This window comes from Amia ocellicauda, chromosome 12 (assembly GCF_036373705.1).
Source record: "Amia ocellicauda isolate fAmiCal2 chromosome 12, fAmiCal2.hap1, whole genome shotgun sequence".
NCBI lineage: Eukaryota > Metazoa > Chordata > Actinopteri > Amiiformes > Amiidae > Amia > Amia ocellicauda.
In genome coordinates this window covers 20,260,618-20,270,537 of record NC_089861.1, presented here as the reverse complement: position 1 = coordinate 20,270,537, position 9,920 = coordinate 20,260,618, and the positions used below count along the sequence as shown (strand labels likewise).

The 9,920-nt window shown below is 41.8% G+C and overlaps 3 non-coding genes across 3 annotated transcripts; 2 read left to right on the top strand and 1 right to left on the bottom strand.

The window, feature by feature from the left end:
- The first annotated feature begins 3,015 nt into the window (after window positions 1–3,015).
- trnaf-gaa (transfer RNA phenylalanine (anticodon GAA)) lies at window positions 3,016–3,088 on the top strand. The gene has a single exon. It is a non-coding gene; the product is annotated as a tRNA-Phe (tRNA).
- Window positions 3,089–3,232: 144 nt separating this feature from the next.
- On the top strand, window positions 3,233–3,304 carry trnam-cau (transfer RNA methionine (anticodon CAU)). Its single transcript has one exon. It is a non-coding gene; the product is annotated as a tRNA-Met (tRNA).
- A 148-nt stretch (window positions 3,305–3,452) lies between these two features.
- trnal-cag (transfer RNA leucine (anticodon CAG)) lies at window positions 3,453–3,535 on the bottom strand. The gene has a single exon. It is a non-coding gene; the product is annotated as a tRNA-Leu (tRNA).
- Between the last annotated feature and the right edge of the window lie 6,385 nt (window positions 3,536–9,920).

Sequence of the window (9,920 nt, the reverse complement as noted above, 5' to 3'; positions counted from 1 at the left end):
AAAATAAATATTTGTTGCATTTTACCTCTGCCTGCTGTGTTGGTGTGCCAAGATAAAGCAATCCTGGTGTGGGGAAATTGTGGGGGGGCCCCCTGCTCAATAACTTGGGGTGGCATAATCTTAAAATGTTGTCACATAGTGGTCATGACATAATGCATTGATGATCACCCAACTGACCCCACGTGTGACATTGGTCTGATGTGCCTTGATCATTTGATTGTTTTATTATTTTTGGCAGTTTGCTGTATTTTAATGTAATAAAGTTAGTTTAGTAAACTGTCGATTATGTTTGGTGACGCATACTTTTTCTCTTTCCATTGGAGACGTGCTGGCCAGTGTTTTGTTTCTGTAAAATTTTATCTTCCTTTTCTTTTGTTTGGCTTGAATTGGTGTTTCAGTTGGAAAATGAAACAACTACCTTGTTAGTGTTCATTTTGTCTTGTTGGCTAAAAACTTTATGTGTAATCTATTGTGATCCAGAAGTAAATGTTATATATAGGCCCCCACCAGATGGAAGCCAACAGCACCAATTAAGAGCTTTCTGATCTCCGTGCTGCTGTAACAACTATACTGCAACCATTAGGCTTAGGCCTTAAGCCGTGGACCCCCAGAGATTCATTTTCACCCGACCGTGGACTACAGGAGTGAACCCAAGTGTGGCTGCACAGAGGGACAAAGGCATGGTCGGGAACGGGCAAGAGGTTAAGAGCCGGGAAACAGAGTCAAGAAGGCGATCCAGGAAAAGTAGTCACGGGCACAAGTAGTAGGAAATGAAATCCAAGAAGACAGGTCAAACAGGGAGACAAGGGTCAAAACATGAATAAAGTTGAACAGGCTGGAAACACTAAGCAATGCCACTCAAAGAGACTACACACTCTCATAGACTGTATGAGGAACAAAGGAGTGTATGTGTATGTGTATGTATACTGTATGTATATATATATAGGCTAGGCAAGGGGAAGCAGGAGTGCTGTACCAATGGGAGGAGGAGGAGAATGGAACAAGTGCACATGGGTGTTGAGGAATGTTAATATGATGATTGATCAAGCCTAATGGTTTATTAAAATTTTAATTTATTTTAGATCACTTAAACTGTTAATGGTGTATTTTTATTTTTAATTTATTCTATTATTATGTATTTTGCAGCATATTTGTTGTATGTTTACCAGTCTGTAAAGTGCTCTGTGGCTACCCTGTGAAGGGTGCTGTACAAATAAAAATTGATTGATTGATTGATTGATATAATTTAGTACAAATTATACAATCTGAACTAACACACACACACACACACACTCTCACTCTCTCTCTCTCTCTCTCTCTCTCTCTCTCTCTCTCTCTCTCTCTCTCTCAATTCATTTTGGCTCATGTGTATCTTCCTTTCTTTCTTTGTCTTGAGAACTCTTTAGCGGACAAACACTCAGTTCTCAAAACATTTGATTCCCTTTGCCTTGACACCTACATGGTTACATTGAAAACAAACTTTGCTGTTGTTTCTGAGAGTCGGCCACAAGGTCACAGAAGTGGTGAGGTGGAATCATACCAGAGGGTCTGTCATATCTACACATTAGCTAAATTGTTGATTATTCAGTAGGTAACATAATCTGTTAGACTTGCATATTATTCAGCGTTTAATGAATATTAATTGATTCATTCAATTATTCACATAATATACAGACTTTTTCTTTGTTCAGTTTCGAGGTCTCGAACTATAAATGACTGTGCCTTTTTATCTCAGGGCTTAGAATCCTCACTGAGTCCAGGGATCCTCCATATCTCTGTCACCTGTTTCTATGTTTTCTTGTTACCGTTTGTATACATAGTCTAATAAACAATCTTATTGATTCACTGTGGTGCCTGTGGATTACTTTCAAAGTTATATTGTTTTCTATATATATATGTATATATACACATACATACATGTGTGGATAAACAATCCATTATAAATTTAACTAAAGAGTACTGTACTGTAGATATCCAAGACCAAGGTTGTAGACTATTTACACTTTGCTGTCCTCTGGTGACTGACCCTGGGAGCATAAGCAACTGAGGATTTCCTATGCTCTGTCACGCTGCCTACCAGTTCAATTTTGGTTACTTGTTTTCCATTTCTAGTGCAACTGTAGAAGTAGAAAGGTGGCTTGTTACATCACTAGTTCTGTTCCAGTCTAATGGTCAAGGGAACCAATGGAACAGTTAACAGCTTCCCATGTTACTCCTGGTTCTACAACTATGGCGTCCTTGAACTGAGAGGTGGAACAGGTAAGGCCTGGTGGTTTACATTACATCTGTTTTTACGAGATAAGTAACTCAAGCTTATACGGAAGAGTATATAAATATACAGCCATTTTATGAGCAGTGGGTCATTTGAACAGGAGAACATACATGGATAATGGATAATGACGTATAATGCAGTGTAAAGTGCATTTGGATTATTGTGAGCATTGAACACTGGTACAGGAGGTACAGGAAAAGGGCAAGACTTTCCTCGATAAAACAAATGTGATGTAATAGACTTTGTGCTGTATTTATTGTGCAAAATCAAACACTATGTACAGTTTGTGGGACTGGGGACTTTGTGTTTCCAATATTAGAAAGCAGCCCTTGGAATGCTAACAACCCAATCTAAGACCAGGTTTTACCCAGTCCCTAGATTTGATCTATTAACCGGTTTAAGAGGACATTCTTCCTAAGAATGCTGAAGGTTCCAACTTTCAACGATTTCCAACATAATTCCAGTTTCATCAGTGGGAATCATCGTTGCATGAACCTTATCTCGCTTCCAGGTGTCCAGCTTCTTTCGACACATTATTTAGGTCTTCTCCTCAGTCTCCCTTTTGCAGCAGGTTGCAGACTCGGGGCTTCCTCGCTGCCCTTCTGTTCAACGTGCACTTTCCCCCTCTCTGTACGGCGCTCCTGGATCAATCCTGTGTTCCAGCGCGTTTCGTAGCTGCACAGCCTCTCCCGGTGTGCTGTGATGTCCCATCGGTGCGGTTCCTGCTTGGGGTCCTCATCACAGCCGAAATAGCTCAGTTGGGAGAGCGTTAGACTGAAGATCTAAAGGTCCCTGGTTCGATCCCGGGTTTCGGCATTTCATAAGGAAAGTTGTGTGACGCATCGCCTCTGCGCGTAAAAGCACAACACACATCCTTTCCCAATACAGCGACTGAGCTTTTGCAGTGGCTGTATTCATTTAAATGTTCTCTACCCCCTCATTATGGAGGACAATCAGAGCAGCAGAGTGGCGCAGCGGAAGCGTGCTGGGCCCATAACCCAGAGGTCGATGGATCGAAACCATCCTCTGCTATAGTCTTACTGTTTTGTTTTCAAACTTGTGGAAAAACGCAGTTATTCTTATCATTACTTACACAGGCAGTGCATTGTAAATCGCCCTGGGTACGCGTAGAACCGTACAATAAAGAAGCAACATAATAGTAACATAAAAGAAAACCTCTTGTCAGAAGTGGGATTCGAACCCACGCCTCCAGGGGAGACTGCGACCTGAACGCAGCGCCTTAGACCGCTCGGCCATCCTGACTTGCATAGCGCGTTAAAAACTGTATTTTCCCCCATTTCTTACAGAACAACTAAGTAGCGATTATTATGCTAAAGGGCTTCTAAACCCCTGACTTCGGAGCGCAGTTGTGTATGATATGATTGGTACATACGCTTAGATCGGTATATTTTGTACATTGTATTTGTTCTCCGAAGACTAACGAATACCTCCGAATTGAAAATTGCCTATTAGTCGATACAGCTGTTGTACTCATCGATTTCACGGGGGGAATATTCAAACGCATGAAAGTTAATTGTATTCATGTGACTGGATTGTTCTCCGGTTTTGCCAGTAATCAAGGCATATGATTACATTCTTGCAGGTCTGCTGCTGGTCTACTGATGGCATTTAACAATATCTCGACATCAGACTAGCTGTTTGCAACCGTTACAAAATATGTATACATTGCCCAGGCAGACCACCTGACAGAAACAATCCAAAAAGAAACCTGTATTTTACACATAATGTTGCCTCCTGAGCCAAGCATTACAGTAGCTATTCTGTCGCTGAATATCACGCTAAACAAGCTCCGTGACGTTGCCCCCCCACACACACTCTTACATCGCAAACGACGTAGAGACGTTTTTGTGAAGTTGAAATAAACGTTGTGCTGCCTTGGTTTTGAAGGTATTAACATTTATTTATGGCGCTCAGCCCCCACAACATCAGAATCAAACCAAACATCTCTCTCGCGTGTGCTACGTTTGGGCCGGTTTGTGCCGTTTCAACTATATGGAAGATAATCCATGCCAAAATAAATATAAAAATAAATACAGAGAGAAAACAACGAATGGATACATGTTTAAATCAATCAATCAATCAATAAATCAATAACCCCACTACACAGTGTACTGGATTAGCCAATAAATGCACTGGATCCCGCCCACTAGCTGTGATTGACAGAAGGGGCTTTGTCACTTTGAAAAAGAAATACAGAACCACGCAGAAATGTAAAAGCGCACTGAGAAGTGTCAATAGCAAAGCGGCAAACGGGAAATAAATAAATGAATGAATACATATTTTAATAAATAATTGAATAAATAAATACCTGTCTTTCTCTGCACTGAATCAGGGGGGAAGATTATACCAGGCCCTGAATCTGGAGAGCAGCTGCAACAGGGACAGCAGCTACAGACACTGCAGTTAACGTAGTCGGGAACCCAGAAGACAGAGGACTCACAGCAACCAGATGGTGAGACTCTTGTGTTTCCTCCATCTGGTCTCTTGGACAACCAGAGTTCCTGCCCTCAACCTGAGTTCCTGGCCACAGCAAAGGAGATGGAGACGCCTCAGTTGAGCCACCCGGAACCTCAGAGAGCCCAGGACCCGCTGTGTCTCCAGGCCGGACCAGAGACTAGGGGGGAGCCAAGTGATGCTGAGACAGCGGAGAGGTCTCCGCCAGACAAGGAGCACCAGGTCCTTACCCTGGACTTGATGCTGGGTGGGAGCCACCTTCAGTGAAACCGGGGACATGCCAGTCCACCCCAAGAATTAGATGGGTGAAAAATGGAGAAGGACAGGACATGTGGGAATGGCACATCCACCGTGAGGATGACCCCACAGCTGGAGACCCCATCTGGCTCTTCGGCCCACCTGCCCGCCCCTTGTGTCTTTTGGAGGGGGGCTTGGCCTTGGTATTGGAGGGGGGCTTGGCCTTGGTATGACTATCTTCATGTGTCCCTGGCTTCACTCTTGAGGGGTGGATATGTGACAGTGTGAGAGGCAAGGCCGGAGTCAGGGTGGATCTTTCAGTGGAGGAGACTACAAAACCTCTCCCAAGACTCCAAAGCCCAGAAGCCAGCAGGGCTCCTGATGGCCATAGCGCCCCCCACCACTTCCTCTATAAAAGGAAGCAGGAAACAGACCACTGTGTGCATTCTTGGCAGGGAGAGCGAAGTTGACTGATGACTGATGACTGATGACTGATGACTGATGACTGATGACTGATGACTGATGACTGATGACTGATGACTGATGACTGATGACTGATGACTGATTCACTGGCTTGAGACCCTTTTTCAGGACCTGGACGATTCTCCCTCTTGAACCCCGGACTGTCTGACAACCTCCCACCAGTAACAAACTTTGATTACGGACTTTGATTACAAACCTGCCTTACCCGTTATACTCTGGCGACCCGGGCATATACTGTTATTATTGTTATTACTATTTGTTTGCTAGTTAGGGACTGTTTAAAATTAGTTGGTGCAGGGTGGTCAGTTACTGAATTGTTAAAGGGGGGATTGTAAAAGTTGCACTGCAGAAGGAATTGAAATTAAGGAATTAACGTACAGAGTGCAGTAGAGTTGAATAGGTCGGTGAATAGTATGCCTGCAACACAAAGGGGACAGACCACAGATATGGCTTTGGTTGCAGTGGGAGAATGCTTTTATTGTTAGATTAAAACGAGGGGGGTTGCAACGAAGTCAGGACGGTACACCATAGACTGAACCACAAAACAAAATGTCTTAAAAGGAAAAAGCAACTCCCTCACAAGAGAGTCTTCAGGACAGTTGTGCCACAATGTTACACTCCCCAACAAAATAAATGAACATAATGAACCGAAACGATAAATGCAATAATTCCTTCTTAGGGAACTCCAGTACAGGCAGGGTTTCCACAGGTCTAGTTTACCTTCCTTTACTGCTAAGAAAGACAGACAGATTTTTAGGGAAGGCAACCTGACTGCAATTAGGCCCATCCTCAACAGCTGTGAGCTTGAGTCTGATCATCATGTCGGCCAAGGACTCGGCTGCAATGAATGAGCCTATGCAGTCATGGCGGCGGCCTGAAACAAGGTGGAATTGACCCCACTGCTGGAATTGCAATTCTGTCTGAATTGGATTAACTGGTGTAGAGGGTGAATTGAATTGAATTGAAGGAATTGATGTGGGGAGTTAATTGAATTTGAGTTAAATGGAATTGACCCTAAACTTGCAAAACACATGGTCTCATTAGACCAAAAGACATTCTGCCACATAAACGCAAGGGCTCCTTCCTTTCCACTCTCCCATGAAGACCGTTTTTGTGGAATGCCTTGGAGATCGTTGATACAGAAGTCAGTGGCTGGACAATGATGTTCATGTAACTCATTCAGAGTTACAGTCGGCCTCACAGTAGCTTCCCTATTGTGTGATTTGTTGAGGTAATATATTGAACCTGAGAAAATGTAGGCTTGCAATTACAAAGAGTATGAATACATTTTTAATATGATCATTTCTGTTTATAATTTTTAATAAATTGTTGAAAGCTTTTGGAATTTTGATTTTGATTTGACATGGTGCTCAAATAGATCAGTGGGAATAATCCTTCCAAGTTTCAAAACCTCAAGTGTTTGGGTGCTGAATACTTTTTCAAGGTACTGTATGTGCATACAGTCTTATTTTCCCAAAATTGTATTCAGGTCAGTAGCTTACCTCATTGGTAGTTTTTTCATCTTAAAGGGCAAGGTGAGGAAGTACAACCAGGCTCCTCCAATCCTGACTGTCCTCGAGCCACCTGTCCCTTTTCACCATGCAGGCTGCACAGCCCACTGAGAGTTTCAGTGTTGATTGGATGAGAGGTGTGTCCCTCCCAATGGTACTGCAAGTCTGCAGGTGCCCTAGGAAGCTGGTAGGAGATGCTCATTAGCAACAAGCTGAGAGGAGCCCTACCGATTTAACCCACCTTAGCCGATGCAGTGCTGAGCCAATTAAGCGCCACCACACCTCAGTGCATGGGGCTCAGTCTGTGCTTTTACAGACTGAGCCACTCGGGAGGCCCCGATTTGTTTATCTTTGTTCAAACATGGTGTTTTGGTCTTTTCCTTGTGTTCCACTTGTGGCTTCTAGGTTTGTGGTGAAGCTGGTCAATCATTACTACAACAGCGACACAGATGTGAAGAATGACTCTGCACTACAAGATTGGGTGCAGGACATCTTTGAAGCTCTTCTGAGCTGCAAATCATTAGGCAAGTGAGAGAGATTATACTAGAAGTGCACTTTGTGTATCACGTAGATAAAGTCCAAAAGATAGCTGGGTACAATATATATATATATATATATATATATATATATATATATATATATATATATATATATATATATATATATATATATATATATATATTGTAATGAAATCGTAGGGCTGGATTAAATCAGAAGCCTTAATTTACAAAACAAAAGTATAAATCGGTCTGTATTTCCCTGTATGTACCTGTACTTCCAGTAAATAAAAAGTGTCATGATTTTTTCCAGAGGATCCTTTGGCCCTCAAAACCTTTAGTTTCCTATCCCTGCATTATGGCATTTCCTGAGACTGCTTTTCTTTTCTTCATTGTGACTAAATTCATCTTGTTGTGGGCCATACCCCTCTCAGGATCTGGCTAATACGCTAATGGACTGAGACAGTAATAATCTAACAAAGACAGACTGATGCACTAACTAACTGACTTATCAATATTCTGGTTTAGTGTCTAACACACTCATTGACTGACAAGCTAACTGACTCCCTGATTAATTCAACAGTGAGGTGTATGTACAGATTTATAGCAGCTTTGTCAGTGGGACATGGCTTCTATATTCCCAGCTAAGGTCTTGATCTGAAAAGGCAAATTAGCTGCTGCCCTGTTCTGTCAAGCAGGGGTCTTTGCTCCAAAACTTCTGATCTCTATCTTTTCTGTCTGCTTGCCCAATGCCTCACCCACTCTGCATTGCCCCCCCCCACCTCCAAGACCAGCCACGTGGATTACAGAGACTGGATTGCTGACGCCCAAAGTGCTGTCAACTCCAGAGCTGGGTCAATTACCTGGGTCCTCACCCGCCCCTCTCACGATCCCGTAAGTGTCTTTCTGTCACTAATGGTGCCATTCTCTATTCTCTGGGGTCAGAGGCACAGTGTGGGTGTGTCAGATTTCAGCTTTGATGCATAAGCAGTTCCTACTACTTTTAAGACTGTATTCAGCCCTGATCTTCATGGGAAGCCCTTCTAATCCCTCTCATAAACTCTCATAATTCAATCCAGTCAAACTCTACTGTTCCTCACCTCCTCCCTCTGTGAACGTGACAGTACTGAAGTGGTGGAGAAGATCATGAAGAGGTGAGAAGGGCTCATCTTGATAAATACAGGTCAACACAATCTTGGCAGAATGTAACCCAGGTCCCAGGAGCTATGAGGCAGCAGTTTTCAGCACAGTGTCAATGCACTGTATACCTGTACATTGTTAAGCCTTAACAATGTACATGTAATGTTGGAAGTCGCAATTTAAGCAATCTTTTCTAAAAAGTGTTCAGATGTTGTTGGAAAAAGGTAATCTAAAAGATAATTATCAACGACAGATGTTTACTTGTTGTTTGACCTGTTGCTTTAGTAACACAATCAGTGAATTGTGAATTTTTCTGGGGCCCTACTTACAACCTCAGGTTTTCTTGGGCCAGTACCCTGAGGAATGCTTCACAGATGAAGTCCCCAAGGAGCTGATTAAGGACTTCCAGTCGGAGCTGCAGACGTATGACGAGTGAATAAAAAAATACAACGAAAACCCTGCCATACACCTACCTGCTGCCGAGCACCATGGAGAACAGTGTGTCCATATGAATAAACGCTCAGCATTGTGGGTTCACCATTACTCTTGTACTTATTATTGTGCTTTGAATGCTTCCTTAGTGTTGGTAATGATGCCTTACCCTACTATACACAGCACTGATGTAACTATTGCCCCATTTCTGCTTGAGTTTAAACTACCACCCTAAACCAGATATCTGTACTTTAACTAATCCATTGGAGACTACATATTAAATATGAAAGGCATCAAAGCACAATTTTTTGTAAGGTAAGCAAATCATTAATTCAATTAAGGTTTCAATTAAGTAGATGAAAGAGGGCTCCATTGGAACTTAAAACCAGTAAGAACCACTGGTTTAAGTAGTACAATACATAGACCAGGCTTAGCCACCTGAATTGAAGGTGAATTTAGTTTCATAACCTTCATTTCATAAACCACTGAAAATGAAAGGGTTTATATGTACCCATCAATATCATATGAAATACCTTTATTTACTCATGCTTGTGTTGCACTTTTGCTGTAAGTCACCCTGGATAAGGGCGTCTGCCAAGAAAATAATAATAATAATAATAATTTTAAAAAAATAATAATAATAAATAAATAAAAATAAAAAAATAATAATAATAATAATAATAATAATAATAATAATAATAATAATAATGCTCCCCAGATCATTGTTTTGTGTATCCAATGTATACATGTAAAAATGCACCTGTCACTCTGGAGGTTAGAAATAGTTCATTCTGAAATTAAAAGGAACCGACCTTGCAAAATGGTTTAGATTAGAATATGTTTTCCATTGATTTCAATAATAAATTAATAATA